The following is a 21,997-nucleotide window of genomic DNA, read 5'->3' as shown; positions in this document are numbered from 1 at the left end:
ATTCTGAGCACTTGTGCTTAGCAAAAAATCTGATATGATCTTTCCCTATATCCTCATTACTGATGGTTTTGCACTCCACTGTGCATGCTTCCTCTATGAAGTTTCTGACCTCTGAATTGATTTTTCTATCCATCATCAGTTGAGAACTCTCTTCGTTCAGTTTATCGGTTCTCATTCATCACGCTAACAACTTACATCACTGGTTAAACAAAGCAAGCTCTTATACTTGACGCAGCACCAATTCCCTGTTGGGTTCCCTGACTTTAAAATCAGACCCTTCCGATATCCTTATCAAAAGACCCACAAAAAATCAGGGAACACCACAGGAGTCAACTGAATTATGTATTTTGGTGAAAAGTGGAAAGAGCCAACTATCCATTACCATGAGCAGAAATTCAAGGCCACTGGCTGTGCAGAGCACAGCAACAAGTTCACAGCTGCCAGCTCTTTAAGCGTGCAGTTCAAGCCAGTGAATGTTTCCAGTTGACTGAAATGCTTTAACTACAAGCTGTTTACCATACAAACAAGAGAAACTACTGCATCTGAAGATCTGTTTGGGGTTGCTCTGAAAAGGGTTGTGCGGGAGGGGGTTGCTGGCTGAGGGCAGGGGCACGGGCAGCCCCTCACGCCAGGGGCACAAACCCATGGCTTTTGAACAAGCAGCATGGGGCTGGTCTGACTGCAACTGGAGCAGCCATGGGTCAGGATCACCAGACAAGGCCATTGCAATGTGGCAGGTCTGAGGTCCTGCCAAGATGGGGCAGGGGCAGCAAGGTGCTTGGCAGACATAAGCGCAGCTGAAACACCGCTCAGGCCAAGGTCCCAGACAAGGCCAGCCCTAAAAGCAGCTCCTAGAGGAAAGCAGAAGACTTCTCACAGCTTTCCTACAAATCTGATCCCAGGCAACACAGCTCCACCATTTCAGAGTTGGGTTGAACACTGGGAGCTAACTGCTTGGAGGTGGAAGGAGCTGCAGAGCCTGTTGGTGCACTTGGGATCCTGACATCTGCTACGAGCAGGAATGAAAAATGATAAGGTTTTCCATGAAGACTGTGAGAAGGGAAGGCAATAAAAAGAAATATGCAAAAGAGATGTAAGGTTTGGTCTAAAGCTATGGGAACAGAAGCTATGGAAACGGTGTGAAATTGAAAAGCCAACCAAAACATCAACATCATCAGCAAAATGGTGAGAGGAAGCCACTGTACAGGCAAAGACAAGCTGGGCAGCGCAAACACTGGGAGGAAGGTGTGATAAAACTGGGTGGAGGTGAACAACGGGGGAGACTCAATGGCAGCCTGAAGGTAGCTCAATGGACAGAGAGCCAACAGGGTGGTCAAGGCTAAAAGCAAGGAGCAAGAAAGGATTCAACCGTCTCACAGTTTATTTTCTTTGCCTCTTGTTTTCAGGCGATCAGGGTGGTGATTTTTGATACCCTTAAAATGCTCTTGACATTCCCAGACCATAGCACGTACCAGAAGGGAGAGACTGAAATCATGAGCGGTGCCGGCATGCCCACGCTGCCCCTCTGCAGCCAGCAGCTCTGCAGAGGTGTGGCCCCTGTGCCCAGCCAACTCCAGAAATCTGGGGAATAGCCTCATCCCCATCCAGCAATATCTTATGGCCACAGGTACTAACCCTGTGCCCTGAAATAGTGTTTCAGATGCCAAACCACGAAAATACCAACTTACATTGCCTACAGCAAATTAATATTTATAACAAAGTACACAATAGTCAGAAAAGTGTTTCTCCTGCTAGCTTTGTAATCTGCACGTTTGGATTTTTATCAGTTTTCTACTCAGTCTGCAGACTGCTCAGAGAGGGCATATTGCATAGCTACTGTTCAGAGTGGACCACCGTCCTTCCCATCACACCAAGAGAGGAAAAGAGGGCACCTTCTCCCACAGTGACCCACTGAACGCTAGAAGAAATACATTATTTGCTTGCTTGATTTTACTCCATTCCCTGCTAGCTCTGCGTATCACAGTACACTTCTGAATGAAGAAAATGTCAGTGTGTTCCCTGATACGCAGCATGGGATTGCATTTGGCTGCATGCAAATCACAGGAAAAGTGAGGTGGGAGGCCAGCAGTTAATTTTCATCCTCATGTCAAACATACTTGCCAGTCAGTACCACCCAGTGTTTTCAAACGCAGGTCAACTTAGATAAGTAGCTTGCCAGTAAAGAAGCAGAAGTGACATAAAATAAACAGAAAGCTTCCTATATTGCTGCCACCAACAGCCTGCGCTGTCAGTGACGATCATCCTCTGCTACTCACCACCGGCACACAGCCCTCTCTCCTCTTTGCCAAAGCATGGCTTTCGACTCTGTCATCGCCATTTGCTCACAGTTCTCTGAATCAACAGATGTTCCACCATGCAACACACACTGTTAGTCCTACCTGACCAGACAATAAACTTACAAATACAAACAGCAAAAGCAGGTTTTTTAGCTTGTGAACAACTGCATTCCTCCAAATAAAAAACCGAATCAGACATTTAGGTTCTTCCAGGAAGGATCTTCCCCTGCAGCAATATTCACTCTCAAGTCCAAGAGCAATCATATTTTTAATCTTCCACTCTCTTCTTAGAAATTACTAACCGCAAACACACAGATAATACAAGATGAGCAGTGTTAAATATGCATCATAGCTTGCAGGGGGAAGAGCCTAGCCATTAATGGAAGAAGAAAACTCTGAGTTGTCAGTGAGACGTTAGTGGGAAATCAACTAAACCTGTAAATTTCTCCACTTTGGGGGAAAACCCCAAACTAAGCCAAACCAGGATTATCAGTTCCTTAAAATTTAAAATTAGAAGCTCCCTTTCTTCTAACTCTTATTTTCTAACCTATACCAATGTAATCAGCTTACAGGGCTTTAAGGATTACCCCCTCCTCCCCAAACTGTAACCTGCATAAACTTTTTGGTTTTTAATGGGATCTTTTTTCCAGCAAAAGGCAGATTTCACCAACATATAGAGAAAAGGATATTTCCATTGAGTGATGCTGGAACCTGAATGAACAGAATAACGTCTAAAACTTTCTCTGAACTCGTATGTTGAGAAACTCAACATATGAACTACAAAACATGAAGAGCTGCAAACATTACACAGGCTATACAAGCTGTTTTGCTTGTTTTAAAAGAAATAAAAACAATGTTACTGAAACCAAATTCCTAACTGGGACAAAAAATAGTTGTCTTTGAGGAAGTAGAAGCTCAATTTCAAGTCCCAAAGTGAAATGTTGTCACGTAAGGGATATACTGTGGGACTATGGTCTTGGAATGAGTAAACATTAAATATGTGAATAACTAATGAAGGAAACCTTTGAATGGGTGTCATCTATTTCTGAAAGAAACATACTTTTTGGTCAAATGACTAACACTGCACAGTTTATTTGATTTAAAAAAAAACAAACAAAAGAATAAATCTGAATGATAGTATCATACATACATCTTATGTACAGAGATATAAATGTTCACCAACTGTTTTTAATACACAAAAAATAAGCTAAAAAATTCACAGATATAGATACATATATAAAATAAAAAACCCTAAGCAATTTAATGTAAATTAAGTATTTCAAGTAATTGGCTAATTCTTTTTTCTGCCATAGTTCCAAGACCAAACTGTTTTTTAGGCAGGTGATGGGATGGCCTAAGGACTGCAATGTTCTCCCACTGCTTGCACAGACACTCATATAGCTTCACTGCAAGGGGATGGTGCTATGAAGAGTAATTGAAGAAAACTCCCAGAAAGCTCTTCTTTGAATTACTGAGATCTGCAAAAACTAACAGTAGCTCCTTGACAAATATGGGAAATATGTTCCATATAAACTATAAGACTAAATACTGTGCCTTATGGGATGCATCAGCTGAAAGACAGCAAAAAGCAGCAGCTTCAGTACTGCCTTTTGATAGCTCTCCATCTAACTAGTCAGGTAAATAATTGAAAATCAACTGTTTGGGCCTTTGAGTTTATAGAAGTTAACCTTTATTTATTGATTTTACCATTGAAGTATTAACAGGCAGCAGAGACTAGTTCTTTGACAGAAAAACACAAAACGTGTTTCAAAGGAAAGGAAGGTGCAGAGTCTGTCAAAAACAAACCCTCCCATAACTCTCTGATGACTGAGGTTTCACTGTCTCCTCTATCTCCACCTCTAGTTCGTCAGTGATATATGTGTACCTTGAAGGACAGATAGTACAACGTTTTAATTTGTATGTTTTCAGTGAAAATAATGTGCATGGTATATTTTGTACAGGAGGGCAGGTGGTAGTCAGGTCAGCTGCCTGTGCTGTGCTGGCACGTGGAGTCTGGGACTGAAAACCTTCAGAGGGAGGGAAAGAGTGTGACTTCTCCGCAGGCTTTGCTCCCCAAGCTGGGCAAGCTCACACAGTGTCCTCTGCCTTGCCAGGGGAGTCTCTCACCCAAGATGCCACCCACACAGAAGTGGCCTGCCATGCAGTGGGGGGTTAGTTGCTGGGGGGGCACAGCAAGCTGGGACCCTTTAGACCAACACAAGCAGGAAATCCCTGAGGATCAGGGACCTCCCTGCAGTAAGGAGCGGATCTGCAGCCAACCCTCAGTGGTTACAAAAACAGGAGCAACAGGAGGGGGACTGCATACTGTTTGCTCCACCTTACTGGAGGAAAAAGCCAGCTCTGCAAGGACGCAGAGGGAGTGACTGGTTTTCAAAGCCTTTTATTTTTATGTGTTTTACCTGCAGTTTTTCCTATTTAATGAGGTACTTGTTCCACTTTATTAATTTGTGTCCTAATGAAACCTATATTATAAATCCCATTTGGTGTATTGGAGTAGGTTGTCAGATAGGAAAAACACAAACCTCTGTTACCTCTGTTCTCCAAACACAAGCTCATCACATACATGGATTACAAAAAAGGCCTCTGACTTCTCAGTTCATCTTTTTGTTACCAGGGAACGCTTCTCAAGACGTAAGTACACTTGATGGCTCGTTTAGTTCAATATATAGTCTCATCCAAGAAAAGAAGCATGAAACTGGTATTAGAGGAAACCAATAAACAGTATCAAGTGTGCTGCAGTGTTGGACAACATGAGGAAGACCAGGGACCAAAAGTACCAAAGACGAACTGGAGAAAATACATGACTTCTATGACCCTCTTTGTAGTGCTACAAGGTATCTGGAAAGTACCTACGCTAATAATTTTAAAAGAATACTTTAAAAATCTGTCTGGATATACAGCTGTAAAAATAGTTGGAACATTGCTCTGTGGTGGACTTTGCCCTTCAACCAAACCAGGTCATTTTCCTGGGTTTTCCTTTAAGAATTCAGAATCCTGCCATTCTTATCCAAAGAAAGGAAATAAATCTCTGACTTCTGTGGTTCCCTATTTGCCAGCCAATTCAGTCTATGCATAGAGCTACAACACATGCCATTTACTTCACATGTGACTCCAGTCACGTTTTCCATGCCCTTCCTGGCTTCCCTTCAGCCATGGCCTCAAGCTTCTCCTCTGGGACACCAATCAGCCCTGCACTGGGAGCAGTGCTGGCACAGGAAGCTAAGGGGTAGGGTTTGTGATGAGGCTGGTGGAAAGCACAGACACAGCAGGCACTCAAGCCTTGGGCCTTATCAGAAGCTGCTGCTAGGAGAAAGGGCTTCAGCTTCGTGTCACCCAACTGGATGAGGAAAAGGGATGAGTTGTCCTGGGTCCCAACATGCATAAGTTTCACTGCAATTCTCCTAATACTGAGTTTATTAAAATAAATTTTTTAAAAAAACAACAAACTACCAAATAGCATTTCATTACATATATATATATATATGCAGCTGTACACAAGCAGAACAAGAACTGGACTCCTTCAGCATTCAAAATCACCACTGACAGCAATGGACACCTGCAGTACCTCCGCTGAGGATTCTCCCCAGCACGTTCATCACAATGGAGATGCAAGAATCAACAATGCGTAAGTCAACTTTCACCTGTAAGAGCTGTAAAAGTACTTGCAGAAAAGGTAGAAAAGCTTGGCAAAATGGCCAGGCCTTGGTTTTGTCACTTAATAAAGTAATTCCTATTCTCAAATTCTCATTTTTACCAAAACAAAGACCTAGATCTGTGGTCCTTAGTTAGGCCCCTAAGTTCTCAGTCTCTGCTGCTTTTCCTTCTAGATATGAAAAGGAAGAGATTTTACCTTCTCAAAGGGTAATTTTAAAAAATCAACTCAGACACTCTTGTTTTCCTCAACAGGGACAGTTTTGAAGATATATTATCTAATCCCATGTGATCAAAAAAGTCCACCTCCAAATCACAAAGGATGTCATGTTACCAGAAATAGTAATAAATGTATTATCAGTAGGCAAGAAAGTAAGTAAATTGCATTAAGATTGCTAAGGCACATTTATGAAATACTGGAACTGAGGCTCTAATTCCTGTATGCAGCTAGATTCACAGGGGAATTTACAAAGTAATACTATTCATTAATAATTATTGTTATAATTCCATTATTATGATGATCAAGGAAGCTTTAAAACACTCATTTGAAAGATGTAACAATCATCTGGGCCCTGATCCAGCTAAGCACTTAGAAATGTTAGTTTTCAGCATGAAAATAACCAACTGGATTTGAACAGGACTGACACACTTAGGTTAAGATAATCTTGGCTTTGTTAAGCCAATAATGGGAAAATCAAGTAGAAGCATTATAAAAGTAAGCCATGAAATCCTGCCAGAACTTTGCCTCAGTATTACACCATTATCATATATTCTCCAAGGAGCTACTTTCTTCCAGGACACTTACCAAGTAAAATGAAGAACTTTTATAGGAAGTAGTTTGGGGTAGAAAAAAATCCACTGAGGACCCACGCACGCTTGAACCAATACATAACAAATAGATGGTCACAAAATCTGTATCTGATATGTAAGGACATGATTCACGTGTCTGACCTAAATCCAACACGTTTTGAAACATGTTTTCTTCTTTACTCACATTCTTCGATAAGTAGTTGCACAAGCTCCTTCTGAGACAAAGACTTGGACTAGGTATCTGGATGTTGAGTTGCAATTTGTAGAAGAAAAGGAAGAAACGCAGGAAAGCATTTTATTACACATCTTGGTGACGTTTGCCTTTGGAGAGGGTAGGAGCTGATCACAGTAGTTATGGACAAACAAACCAAACAAACTGCCAAGCCTCCATAATCCTTCTGGAAGGGATCCTGCCTGCATCCGGCTCCAGTCCCTTTTATCTTAAGCAATGCAGAGAGGCCGCCTCCAAGGCTGGGAGCTCGTCACAGTTTGTCAAGACTCCTGAAAGCTATCTACCCATCTGCTTAAAAGAAGCAGTGAGCCTCTTCAGAGTCCCCTATGGAAATTTGTTCTCTTTTGACCAAAGACTTTCTTCAGCACACTGAAAATTGAAAAAAACAATCATGGTATTCAGCCTGAAATGTAGACAAGGCTTTGGAAGCATGTATCCCCCTTTTTTTTTTCCCCACCAACCATGAAAACAGTAGTGGTCAAGGAAGAGTGTCTTTTAATTTCTGTAATATAATTTAAACTGGATTTAGCTGCAGCAGAATGAATTCCGAAGAACCCAAATAAATTTATCTTCAGCAGCTTTTGAGAACAACATGAATCATTTACTGACTTTTTATTCTACATCATCTGAACATGCTTTCCTTTTACTTCTTTATTTTTGATCTTATTTCAGACCAATACATTTAAAGTATTTCATTTATGCATAGAGTCCAATAAAATCATCACCATTATCTGATAATAAAACCTCTGCCTACACCTCTTGGCTGCCACTTGCCCTATGCTAGACAGACATTTCGCCTTCTAAACTAATTCAGCCCAATGATGATAAGATGAGGAGTTTCACATAAAATCACATTTCAAATCCTCTGTCCACATTCCAGACACTTCTGTAATGTAACCTACCAAATTCTCAGTGTGGGTTCCTATTCCTCCTCTCCCTGAGCAGCCAGTGGAGACTAGGTTCTACAGCAGTGCACAGAGCATTCAGAGAACCCCATTTCCCATCTCTCCATCCACTGCTTGTTCATATAAACACACATTTTTAACTAGCCTTCACAACTACCTTTATGCTTAGATTATTAGTGTTCCTGAAGCAATGTCTATGGGTTTCAACATTACATACTTACAACCTTTAATCTCAAATCATACCACCTCCCTCTGCCTACATGAAGCATGCAAAACAACCACAACAAAAGGGCATCATATTCAGGAGTCAGAAACTAGGAAAATATGTAAAGTCCATTTTATCATTTTCACATTGCATGATGTTTCAACTCTATAAAATATAGCTCATCACCAGAAAATATGATTGCATATATCATTAACTGTATTAAAACTAATCATATCTGAGTTACTGAAAAGACAGTGCGCTGCTGGTGGAACGTAAATGAATTGCCTCACTCAATCAAGCTGAATGTTAATCCTAGAGGTTTCAGAAATCAAATGGAATAAGAAGCAAAAAATCCCCACACCACCACTGAAGAACTTTTCATTAATTATAGACCCTTCTACATAGCTCCCAAACTTGAGGCAAATGTTTTACAAAGAAAAAGAGGGTGATGGTCTAGATTATAAAATGTATCTCTATGCCATGCGGTGCAGGATTGTGTGGAGATATTCAGCTAACCTGGAAGCAGCAGTAGAGCTGTGCCAGTCTGCTGGGAAAGCAGTACCTGATATGTATAATTGTGGTGCAGGAATCACAACAGCCCTTCCCACATCTGCGCTGGTGGCACAAACATATCAGACATCTCTAACATGCCGTGGCACTGTATAGGCTGGCTCATACAATACAAGTTATAAATTAACCGAGTAGGATAGCAAGAACTGAGGACAGAATGGATGTTATGAAAGACAAGCATCGCAACAGTTAGATCACACATAGGTTTTTCCATATTTCATTACCATGCGGCCATTATCTGCCACACTCCAGCTATGTCCTGATTTGAGATGAGACCTGTGGGATAACTCCTCCTTTTCTTCTCCCCCTCTCCTCTCGAGATGCACCAGTCTCCTTTCAAATGAAGGCTGGAAAGAAGCTGTGTTGTATTTAAGGAGATCCGCTAACATAAAAGGCTAGCAGATGAGGGCTGTTGGAGTGTGCATGCATCCCAAGGATTTTAGATTTTAGGATCCCAGGATTTTAGGGTGTAGCACTGATGGCACACATACTGCAGGCATCCAGAGCTTCGCTTCATCTACTCCAATACCCTATTCAAGAGCAGCAAGTAGGAAACTAAGGAGAAAAATGTTTGCATTTCCTTAATGAACACCTTTGTCCTCAACCTTTTCTAAGCTTTGCCCTTAAACACAAAGAAATGTATCCCTCTTACCCTCTCTCAGGGAATAATCATCGACCGTTCTTTGCGATTTTATTAACGTCTTTAGATATAATATACTGTGGTAATGACTTCAATAAATGATTAAGTAAAATATGTTTCCTTTTGTTTATTTTAAATTACTTTTTTATAATTCTGTTACTATGACACTTCTTTTTTAGTATTATTTGAAATAGTAAGTGGAACTTTATACACATATGGTCAACTACTGTTTTCCATATTATAGTTCTCCTTGTTACTTTTTTTTTGTGGGTTTTTTTATTATTATGATATGCTATACTTGTTGTATAACAAGGAAAGTTATACCTACCTTGGAAGTATTTCACCTGCAAAATGAACTGTCCTAATCAACTAATTACTCTGTAAAATAATTATCCTATGTGTCAGAAAATTTCTCTAAATTGTCTACCTGTTCATATTTTTGAAGAACTAAACATATTCAAGCAAGAAGGTATTGTCTAACCAGTTCCATTCTTTGACTCAAATGTTTATTTTTTATTATATATTGAACAAATATTTTTCCTGAGTTGTCTAACATGATCTCCAGCTCTCTGCAATGATTGCTGCCGAAAGAATTCACACTAGTATTCAAATTAATCTTCCCATTGTATCCTTCCACTTCACAATGCTGAAATTTAACTGCCTTCATGCTGCCAAATCATTTGCCTTTGCTTTTGCTCCTAGGTTGTCTTCTTTGCTCTAGTTCTTTAATAAAACTAGTACCAGTTCAGGTGCAATACCAGTTGCTCTGTGCCCCACACCTTACCAAAAGCCGTCTGCTGAGCTGTCTGGCACACCAGTGACTGAAGGAGGACAAGAGCAGGCCAGTGGTAGTCATGTCTCCCCACGTTGGGAACCTGTATCTCTGACTGCCTGTCAGAAGTCAAACTTAACAAATCGTACAGCACTCTGAAAGGCTCTTTCATAGAATCAAAGAACTGCTTAGGTTGGAAAAGACTCTTTTATATAATCAAAGAACTGTTTAGGTTGGAAAAGACCTTTAAGGTCATCAAGTCCAACCATTAATCTAGCACTGCCAAGTCTACCACCCCAAGCACCACATCTACATGTCTTTTAAATACCTCCAGGGATCATGACACCTCTCTGGGCAGCCTGTTCCAATGCCTGACCACTCCTTCAGTAAAGAAATTTTTCCTAATATCCAATCTAAATCTCCCCTGGCACAACTTGAGGCCTTTTCCTTTTGTCCTATTACTTGTTAACTTGGGAGAAGAGACTGACACCCACCTCTCTACAGCCTCCTTTCAGGTAGTTGTGGAGAGCAATAAGGTCTCCCCTCAGCTTCCTCTTCTCCAGACTAAACTCCAGTTCCCTCAGTGGCTCCTCATAAGACACCAGCTTTGTTGCCCTTCTCTGGACACACTCCAGCAACTCTTGTACTGAGGGGCCCAAAACTGAACACAGTACTCAAGGTGCAGCCTCACCAGTGCCGAGTACAGGGGCATGATCACCTCCCTGCCCCTGCTGGCCACACTATTCCTGATACAAGCCAGGATGCTGTAGGCCTTCTTGGCCACCTGAGCACGCTGATGGCTCATATTCAGCCGGCTGTCAACCAACACCTGCAGGTCCTTCTCCTTCAGGCAGCTTTCCAGCCACTCTTCCTCAAGCCTGTAGCGTTGCATGGGGTTGTTGTGACCCAAGTGCAGGACCCAGCACTTGGCCTTGTTAAACCTCATACAATTGATCTCGGCCCATCGATCCATCATGTCCAGATCCCTCTGTAGAGCTTTCCTACCCTCGAGCAGATCAACACTCCGCCTAGCTTGGTGTCATCTGCAAACTTACTGAGGCTGCACTTGATCCCCTCGTCCAGATCATTGATAAAGATATTAAACAAAACTGGCCCCAATACTGAGCCCTGGGGAACACCGCTTGTGACCGGATGCCAACTGGATTTAATTCCATTCACCACAACTCTCTGGGCCTGGCCATCCAGCCAGTTTTTTGCCCAGCAAAGACTCCGCCCATCCAAGCCATGAGCCTCCAGCTTCTCTAGGAGGATGCTGTGGGAGACAGTGTCAAAGGCTTTACTAAAGTCTAGGTAGGCAACACGCACGGCCTTTCCCTCATCCACTAAGTGGGTCACCTTGTCATAGAAGGAGATCAGGTTGGTCAGGCAGGACCTGTTTTTCATAAACCCATACTGGCTAGGCCTGATCACCTGGTTGTCCTGTATGTGCTGTGTGATGGCACTCAAGATGAGTGGCTCCATAATCTTCCCTGGCACCAAGGTCAGACTGACAGACCTGTAATTTCCCGGATCGTCCGTCCAGTCCTTCTTGTAGATGGGCATCACATTTGCTTGCTTTCAGTCAACTGGGACCTCCCCAGTTAGCTGATCCATGATTGAAAGTGTCTTGGAAGCACTTCCATCAGCTCCCTCAAGTATCCTTGGGTGAATCCCATTGGCCCATAGATTTGTGTGTGTCTAAGTGGTGTAGCAGGTTGCTAACTATTTCCCCTCAGATTTTGGGGGCTTCATTCTGCTCCCCATCCCTGTCTTCCAGCTCAGGGGCCTGGCTACCCAGAGAACAGCTGGTCTTACTATTAAAGGCTGAGGCAAGGAAGGCATTAAGAACCTCAGCCTTTTCCTCATCCTCATTTTGTTCACTCAGCCTGCAGAAGGCACATGATTTGATTTTTGTTTTCCACTTTTCTTCGTTCTGGTTAGTTTGATGCCCAAGGACACTTAAGGCTTTATAAAAGCAAGACTTCTGATCTAACTTTACGCTTTGTTTTTAGAAATTATTTATAGTACTCAAATCCTTTTGTCAATACAATACAGTAAGTAAAGATACTGATATTAATGAAAGTAAAAACCATAAATTACTAGCTCTCAAAGGAATACAAATTAACTAAGTATTCAAATTCACTATGACTCCATGCTGAAATCTGATTTTTTTTTAAATGGTCTTCTAGAGTTACATGCTTATCATATTTTAGTGCGCACTAATGCAAATCTCTTCAAAGACCAGCAAAAAAGATTTCTGAAGCTGCAAGTCAGACTAGTGTCAGAGAACAAAACCAAAAAATGGCTCATAGCTAATAATTCTAAAGATAAAGTATGAAGCAAAATAGCTTTAGCTGCGTTAAGCATAATGTGCAAAGACTCTCAATTTCCCATTTATTCTCATCTCAGAGGCATCTTATCTCTAAAACTGCCTATTTGGTGAAGTCAGTAATTACATTACTTGAAAACTGAAATATGAATGGTGACACGAAAAAAAATATGTAATGAGTTTTTCTGTGACCAACAGATGTAGTGAAACACAATTTCCTACAGACTTGAGTCCTACTTCTCTCACACCCCTTAACCAAAATAATTTCAGCTCCTCCCCCACCACACGTACCTTCTGACATCTCTTCTGGGCAGGAGACAGCACCTGCTGTGCTTAGCCTGTAGGTATGTATATGTTGATTGCTGCCAAGGAGAATATATAACAGCTTTTCACTCAGTAGGGTACTGATTTGAGTTTTTCCTCTTTACTGAGCCATGGCCATCATGAAACTTGTAAGAACTTAATTATCTTAAAGGCTCGCAGAAGACTTCCTTCCCATGTTGCAGGAGCTAGATCAGCAGTTCAAAACCTGACGCAGAGGACTGACAGACAGAAAGTGATTGCACTATCTTTGTTTCCTCAGGAAACAGTAAAATGTTACACCACATTAAAGTTCCATTAGTGGTGCTGGCAACACAAGCTCTATGAAAATTTCAGCAGCTTATTAAATTTACTGAGGTATGTAACATATACATTAAAAGTATATTTTTAAATGTATATTTGAATTTCTTATATACCCTACACACTATGGTTTTTACATATAATGTGTATATGTGTATATAACTAGATATAAAGTATAAAATAAAATCCAAAAAATATTTGAATTGTAGTGATTTTTAGGTTTTTTAACTGTAGGCCCTCATCAAAATAGAAACCAGTCTAAATGGGTGATGAGATACTTCTGATCCTTGCACACCTCTGAGGCTGGGCAGTTTGAGTACGAACTGACAGCAGTCTCTACCACAGCTACATCTGAACACAGCCCCAGGACTCTGCCTAAACAAGACAGAGCAAAGAGCTGGAGTGGCTGACAAGCCAGCTGCAAGAGCTGTGCTAATGCCACTTGGTAATGAGTCTCTTCACGGGTTTTACTTCTTTCTTAAATTTTATCACAAATATAAACAAGCTTTAGTTTTACTCTGTATTGAAAGAAAAGGCCAAACAGGATTCTTGCCTCACCCACCCTGTTGCTGTCTCTTTCATGCCCTCCCCAACGGTCAGCTGAATCCGAAGCCCTGAAATCCCACTCTTTAAGACCCAGAGGTGCTTACATGTTTTCTTCCTAAAACTCACATGACTGTTTATTCCTTTCTAATTAGTCCAGGCTTTGGTTTGAGCACTTTGGACAGACAACTCTTCTTGTTTGCTTTACTTGGCTTCCAGTCACAGAAAACCTCTGAAAAACCCTCTGACACCCTTCTAGTCCCTGCTCTCCTCGTGGGGAATTTCCACGTTCCCCGTCCCAGCCCCGCTCCTTCAGAGTAGAGCAGTATTGCTGGCAACCAGCTGCTTGTTTTACCTGTAAAGCCATCCACAGTGTGATTGCTCCTGTCACAATTTCCTAGCTGCAGTTTGGCTATTACATGCAAATGTCTCTTATGAAATGAATATACAAAGCTAAATGAAAGCCCCCTGTCAAAACAGAGGTTGTGATAAAGATGCTTCTCACAGAACCGACACCGAATTCACACAGACATATTCCCATCCTGCACAAACATCACTCGCTTTGAAAAGTCTGGTTTTTCCATTGTTCTTTAAAACAATGGGAATAGAGCTCAGAAATACACAGGTGGCTTCCCACACCTTAAATATAATCCTCAAAACAATGTCTGTGAGAGTTGGTTATCAGGAGGGAAGTAACTGACAGCAAGCTAACGCAGCTCAGTAACATACTCTTTAATAACTCACACGTGGTCTAATAAACCACCTATGTCGATGTGTTACTTTAATACTTGAATTTTTTTTAACAATAGGCCTGAAATCTCAATACCATACATACTATTCTTCAAGGACTTTTCCATATGAGAATGCGATCAGTTGGTACAATACTGCTCAGCCAAATTTCACTACAAAAACTGATAAAAGGGATTTTGTAAAGTAGTGCTGCAGGCACAAAAGAGCATACACACACACACATACCCAGAATGTACATAAGACACGCACACAGCCACAAAAGGGAGCAGAGTTCAATAGCTCAAGCAAGATGTAGAATTCAAATGTAAGCCACAGCTTTCCCCTGAGTTTGAACTTCAAAATATATTTGAAGACAAGTAAAGCTGAATCTCCTTAACCACCATAAAATGAAACATACACCATTGTTGCGGTTTTCTATTACTTTTTAATAAAGATTAAATTCTTTATTAACTCCAACACATGTTGTGGCTATAGAAGTATATTTTCATTTAGAAGAATATTTTCATCTTCAAGCTCTGTCATGAAAATATTCCTTTTTCTGTTTCAAGATGCAATCTGGTCTGTGGCCATAAAGCAATGTGCTGGCATCTGCTGCCATTTTCTTTTTTTCCCCTGTGCTGACCTGGTGGAGAGATGAGGTAGCTGGTGGGCTTGTCACCATCGGTGCTTCGTGCCCATCATTTTTTTACACAGGAAAATTACTCACTGCTTTTAGAGTCATAGAGTCATAGAATGGTTTAGGTTGGAAGGGACCTTTAGAGGACATCTAGGCCAACCCCCCTGCAATGAGCAGGGACATCTTCAACTAGATCAAGTTGCTCAGAGCCCCGTCCAACCTGACCTTGAATGTTTCCAGGGATGGGGCATCCACAGCCTCTCTGGGCAACCTGGCCCAGTAGGCTGCCTGCATGAGGCAGTTTTTTGTTACGGTTATGAACAGGCTGGTAGGAGCCCATAAGAACTGTAAGGGGCAGATGTGGTGAAAGAGCTCACACCTGCAGTCGTCTTTGCTTTCTTTAGGCAAGCCTAAGGGAACAACTGCTGGCAGGAAGGACAAGAAAGATCCTGCCTAAAATCCTGTTTCTAACATCAGGTTAATGAGCACTGGATTTCAGTAGAAGAAATTACTCCAGAAGGAAGGAAACAGTGAGAGAGAAAGAAAAACAAGCTAAGAAAAATGGGGTATTATGGAAAGGAGGAGAATGAAACAAAATATCCCAACAGAAAAATAGAGATAGGAAACACTTGCACCATCTAGATCAGTTTGTATCTCATTGCAATATATATATATCATCTTGCACAATTTCATACTTCAAATATCTATTTTTGACAGAGGTCTGGAAATAAATTTACATTTCAAAATGAAGTTATCTCTAGTGAAAACAAACAGTTCCTGCAGGCCACTACCCTTCATGCTTCTGCAGAGAAAAGACCACTTCTAACAACACTTCTCTAGCCAAGCAGATTTCCTTTACCACTATTCAGATAAAAAATGTGCCCAGCTCTCCAGAAATGCTCTGCAGTTAGTCTCTGATGACAGCAGACTCAAGTCTATCAAGAACATCAGATGATTCAGATAACACAAGTCTCACCTACAGCTGTGGCAGCCACCTTTCTGATCCATTAAGTACCCCATAGCTGATCTCCTGGAAATCAGGCTGCTGCCAAAACAGACTCACTTTCCAAGAGCTAATGCTTTCCCATCAGCTGCCAACACAGTTCTTCTCACCAGGAGAACAGTGCACAGTAGACAGCAGATGGCCTCTCTCCTGTCCATACCTGATGGGGATCCAGAAGCTGAACTCATAACACCATTATTCAAACTAATATTAGATTTTTCTATGTTACTTCCGCAGCAGCACAGTGATTCCTAATCTAATTTGCAGAAGTCATCACTGAAATCTTAATGTTGTTTTGGCATTTGCAATGCTCTGCAGCTGAAGGGACATGCTGATAAGTTTTTGAGAAACTTTCAAAGGTAGAACAGTAGCCAACATACACTGCACGTTAGGCAGATACTTTACAGGAGATTACTGAGAATCTCTGAAGTTTATTTTGGACAGAAGAAAATAAAATCATCAAACTTATTGTATCCACTAGAGTAAATAAAACGGGTATCACTCAGAAGAGACCAATATAATTAAAATGTACCTTCCTCATGTATATGCATGAATATATGTATGTGTAGACATGTAGATGTATGCGGATGACAGAAGAAAAGAGAAAAGGAACAGTTAGGAACACTGCTGTTTAAGTTACTGTGATTCTGGATTAGCAGAGTACATGTAACTCAGCAACTTGTTACACCATGTGTAAAATCATGTAGGCACTAGTGAATCACTTATAATTCATATTGGATCAAATTTTTATCCAGCTCTCAGTTACGAAGAAATATGTTTCTGACGTCCTTTTTTCAATTTTAGAATGGTATTATTTGAAAGAATTAGCATGAAATTTATAAATGGAGAGCTGTATCCCAAAAAGCTCTGAAGCAAACTCAGCAAGGGCCAGGAAACCAGCTGAACATGCACTTCTGTTGTGAAGTTTTAGCTATTCCTGAAGATATAAGCAGGACAATTATATACTGATACATAATAATCCTTAGAATTAATACATAAATTATGCTTTTGTATTTGGTATAATTAGGACCAGTACATGTTAGCAAAGTCATTACTAAATTGTGCATTTAGCCCTTGAATCAACACCTCAAAAAGATGTTTAAGACTAAAGAAAAATTTCTAGAGAAGTTATATAGTCACATTCATGAAACTTGCTTCAGGCAAGACCTGAAGAACTTCAGGCTATATGGTTTATCCAAAAGCTAAGATGAAATAGCACATTCCACAAATGCTGGCAGACAATAACTGATTTTATACTATCTATAATGTTTTCATGTTTAATTAATTTTATTTTTAAAGATATTTTAATTTAGGATGGGATTCATCAAGCTTATAGTTTAAAAAGTCTGTTGTGTAAACATTAATCTCTGATCTCTTCATCTAGAGTCCCTTTAGAGTTCGTGAGCATTTTTAATAGTGCAAGCATCAACAACTGAAGCATCTTACTGAGATGTCTTTAAAAAAAAAAACCCATGCGGTTCAAATTAATGTCTGCACTGGGGAAAGGTTCTGGAGTTTGCATTGTCTAGGGATTGCTTTTATGTCTTAAAATCTATGAATAACTACAGCTTTGCATAATTCTTGGAAGTACCAGTAAGCAATTTTTTGCAGAGTTAGTCTCTTTTTAATGAAAAACATAGCCTGCTCTTGATGCAAGCTGAAAAGTCACATATCCAAGATGTCAGAGTCCTGCAAGACCATTTGGTACATTCTGTTTTCAGCCTTATGAATCTCTTCTTATTTACTTGTGAAAGCCAGCAGTATATAATAAGGGCCTTAGTATCTTGCCGTGATTCAAATAGCTTTCAGCACACCTGCAATGTAAGTGCCTGACACAGACCCTTCCTTCCTCAAAAGAGGCGATATCCATGACTGACCCCAGCATCGATACCAGCAGTTGGCTGAACAAACATCTGGATAACCTTCCTCCTGCTGGCCCTGCCTAGAGAGTGCAGAGTGCTGACAGGTGGCCAAGGGAAACGTTCTGAGCACCTGCAGGGATCCCGCTCCTAATCTGCCATAAATTATGTTGTTCACGCAACAAATAGTTCTTCTGAGCAAAATACCAGCTTCATTTCCCTTCTCAAATGAAGGGCTATGGGTTATTTTGGGGACTTGTACACACAGTCTCTGACACTCCAGTTACTGTGTTTCCTCCAAGGCTGCCGGCTTTCGTGACCCAGTCTAGCAAAGACCCCCAATTAGGAAATGTTTGTGTTTGACCCTCAGTATTTGCTGCTGATTTGATAATGATCCTGCTCAATGCTTCGCAATAGCTACGTATATACTTCAATATTGTTCCTACCAAAATCAAAGTGTTTTATCGCCAGTGCCAGCAGCACTCCGGTGGTGCCTTTCAGTAGCATGCCAGTCACATTTTAACCCCAAGGGGGCTATAACAGTACAGAGGCATGTTAAGGAACTGCAGTGGTAACAACATTAAAACATGTACATAGCTGCAAACACAAACTTTAAAAGGAAAGATTAATTGTTGAAGGCACACAGTGCTACCTACTTCACAGTATAATGAGTTGAAGACACAAATACGCTTGAACCAGGTCTCCTTAGCTGGACATACCTTGTCTTTTCAGAGGCCCTGTTGTGTCAACCACCAGAGGAAGTTACAACCTTGAACAAAATTTTCTGAACAGAAAAATGGCAAGATAAATTACCTGGGCTGTCACAATGTATTAATATCAATCAATAACGCAGTGTCTGCAAACTTGCAACAGTTTTAATAGATACTGCTGTGCTTAGTGCAATTGTTTGAAAAAAATCTGTTGGTTTTCTTTAAAAAAAAAAATCTCAAAAGCACAATTAACTGCACTGTTTGGAAAGCTGGTGCATATCCAAAACAGCTCACAGGTGAAGACCTTTTATAAGGACAATGCTATACATTTATATTTTTGCCAGTTACACTGGCTGCTCCGTGAAGAGGAGCAGACCACTCCAACAATACAGCTCAAGGATAAGAATGTGGAGCAGCAGGAGCCAAGGCAGATGAGTAATTCATCTCTCTTGAGAGGAATAAGATATGATTGCACTCTCTGTACTGGCTGGCACAAACTCTTCAACAACAATCTACTATGTGGAAAACAGACTGGCCTTTGTACTTTGTTTATGCCTTTACCAAGAGCATCACTCTTAAAATACTTCAGTAATTCAAAAATAATGCCTCCGATATAAAAGGCAGCTGCATAGTTATAGAAATTAATGTATAATAAGCATGAATGCCTTTCCAGGGAAATGTTGATTTGAACTGCTTCTGCTCATTCAAACATATTCAAATTGAATTCTGCAAGATTGCTGAGAAGTATTTAGTCTGAAGCAATACTTATATCCAAACACAGATCTAACTCTTTCATGCTTTGGGTCACTGCAATGCTTAATTTTAATGGGAAGAGACTGCATTGCATCGTAGAAATACAACAATATATGCAAAGCATTACTTTTGAATGTCTGGATATTTAATTAGCTTATAGCATACTTCAAAGAGCTTTGTTAGATGAGGTGATACAACTTACCCAATAATTAACACAGCACAACACCATTACTCCTGCTGAATATCTACTGGATACCATACTTGCTTCTCAACTTTCTCTCCTAATAGATGACAGCTGTCATGCCTGGTCATATCACAGAATCATGTGTTTGAATCAGACCGTGGGAGAGGCACACAACGGGCACCTTGTGCCACTTGCCTGCAGCCAAAGGGTGTCCTCCTACGTGCTAAGTCCTACCAGAGAGCACTCCTCTGCTGCAGCTCAGCACGGCTCAGCATCTCTCCCAGACCTGAACCAGACACGAATGACTGGCAGATCCTACACGAGGCTGTCTAATCCCATAAGGTCAGAGAGAAAAGGGAGGCTGCAATGTTGCATTACAGCTGAGCTCCCCTCCTCCCAGCCTGTCGTTCTACATGACAAGCATCGTCAAAAGATGGTGATCAGAGCTATATGCTTAGCATGTGGCCTGCTCCCTCTCCACGTCCTAGGAGCTCAGGAGAGAGCCATGCAGGAGACAGGTGGCTTACTCCCAGCTGCTTGCTTCCCCGGGGAAAAGTACTGCATGGGGAATTGCACATTAGACATTACACCTGACCTGCGGGCTTGCTGCAGCTGCACAGACCCACAGTACTACCTGATGGACTCGCAGGCAGGTGCCCTCTCCCAGCAGCAGAATAAGCAATGCTCTCTGCCACTGCAGGGAAGTGCAGACTCCTGCACTTCCACCTCCCACTCTTCCATAAAGACCTTCGTCCTTCATTTTGCCTTTTTTTTCAGCCAAAGAATAGAAGTAATATTCATCTTTACTGATGGCAGTTATAAATTAGAAACAGCAGGAGTCTGTGGCCATTCTGAATGAAGACAAAAATTCAGGCATATCCAGCTGCTCCTGGGATCACAAGCTCATTCGTACATAACAATAAGCAGGGGAACGGTCGTTCTCTAATAGGAGAGTAACAGCATGTGCCATGCCGATTATGGAATTATTGGTAAGGAAAGTATGATGAAGTGTACACAGAAAATTGAGTGTGAGGAACAGTGTAACAGAGGTGGATAAAATCTTTCTCAACTAGAAAAGGTGCATGAGAGCAATTTGATGGACTTCATCTCAGATACAAAACAGGTTTCAGTTCCGTCTCATGAACATCTGTCCCAACAAGAAAAGATATAAGATGTATTTATAAGCACAGAGGACAGATCCACTACGAAAGTCTGCTTGCAGCAGTGTGCATTGCTACAGGTTTGAGAAGCACACTCTCTTCCCGCATCGCCACACAAGGCCAGCTACTAGCTCTGGCAGATCTGGCTGATAAGAAGCTTCACTTACACCTGTAAATCAAAATAAGAGCCTACGCCCAGTTTCTGTAAGGACCAGAACTATTACCGTCTGGTGTGACACTAAGCACAGTGCAACAGTATCCCATACTCACTCAGGTGTAAGTGAGCTTCACCCCGCACACTCGTCATCCAAATGGAAAGACACCCACTGACTTCTAGGAACTCTGATCAGGCAACTGGAATCATAAATAACTATTAATAAACTGCACTTATGCCTTTGTTAGTGTAGAAATCAGCTTTCTAGAACATAAATAAAAACAGCGGAACAGAAGAGTTAGCTCTCTCCAGAGATGAAATAATAAATCAAGGTCCAAAGACATTATGTGAAAGACAGTATTTCTAAGGGTAGAAAATATTTGAACTGAAATCATTCCCACAACATATGCCATTTCACTATCACTGAACAATACAGTATATAAAAAGTCATGTCACTATTATCTGGAAACAAACAAAACAGCCAAACAAATATTTGACTCTGTAAGAATGCATTAAACAGTAAAAACGAGATTTTGGGCTATTTTTCAGACAGGTTAACTAACAATGACTACAAAATTAAGTCTGATCTACATTAATTTGTTCATTAAATTAAAATTAACTGAGGCAGTATGTACAATAGAAATGCAAGGAGGTATTTTACACAAAAATAAAGCACCACCACAACGCACAAGAAGAATTACTGTTATTTGCTTATGTTGCACAGATCCCTTGGGTTCAGTACTACATAAATATTTAGCAAAACAGTTTATCAGTGAACAACACTAAGGTTGAGACTCCTGGCAGGATTTGGGCTCAAGGTAGAGACCTACAGGATTCACAATAGCGCTACTCTGAGCTGGTACCTTCCTTGTCCAGCAGCAGCAAATTATTGAAGTTATAGAAGGTAAATGACACAGAAGTTAAACCTGTCAGTGCCATATAACTTTAAGGCAAGGAACCATGTTTTGCCATTAGAAGCCATGACTTCCTCTGGTCCTGTTCTACAACAGAATAGTGGATTTCATTTCAAGTATTTCACACCATATACTGAAAACTGTTTCCAAAATTGTATTGAAACATCTCTTTGTTTATGTTCTTACTTGAATTATAGTCTTAGAAATATACATTAACTTAATGCAATCTTTAAGTGATCAGTCTTTAAGTGATACAGTCACCACTGAGCTATGGGCTTCCGATTGCCCAGCAACATGT

At 41.0% G+C, this 21,997-nt stretch overlaps 1 protein-coding gene across 1 annotated transcript in view; it reads right to left on the bottom strand.

The window, feature by feature from the left end:
* The window catches only part of CNTN1 (contactin 1), a 255,051-nt gene that overhangs the window by 156,864 nt on the left and 76,190 nt on the right, over positions 1-21,997 (bottom strand). The gene's annotated exons all lie outside the window — the stretch shown is intronic.

The sequence above is a fragment of the Phalacrocorax carbo genome, chromosome 1 (assembly GCF_963921805.1).
Source record: "Phalacrocorax carbo chromosome 1, bPhaCar2.1, whole genome shotgun sequence".
NCBI lineage: Eukaryota > Metazoa > Chordata > Aves > Suliformes > Phalacrocoracidae > Phalacrocorax > Phalacrocorax carbo.
The sequence above is the reverse complement of the archived record's forward strand: the minus strand, read 5'-3'. Positions and strand labels throughout refer to the sequence as shown.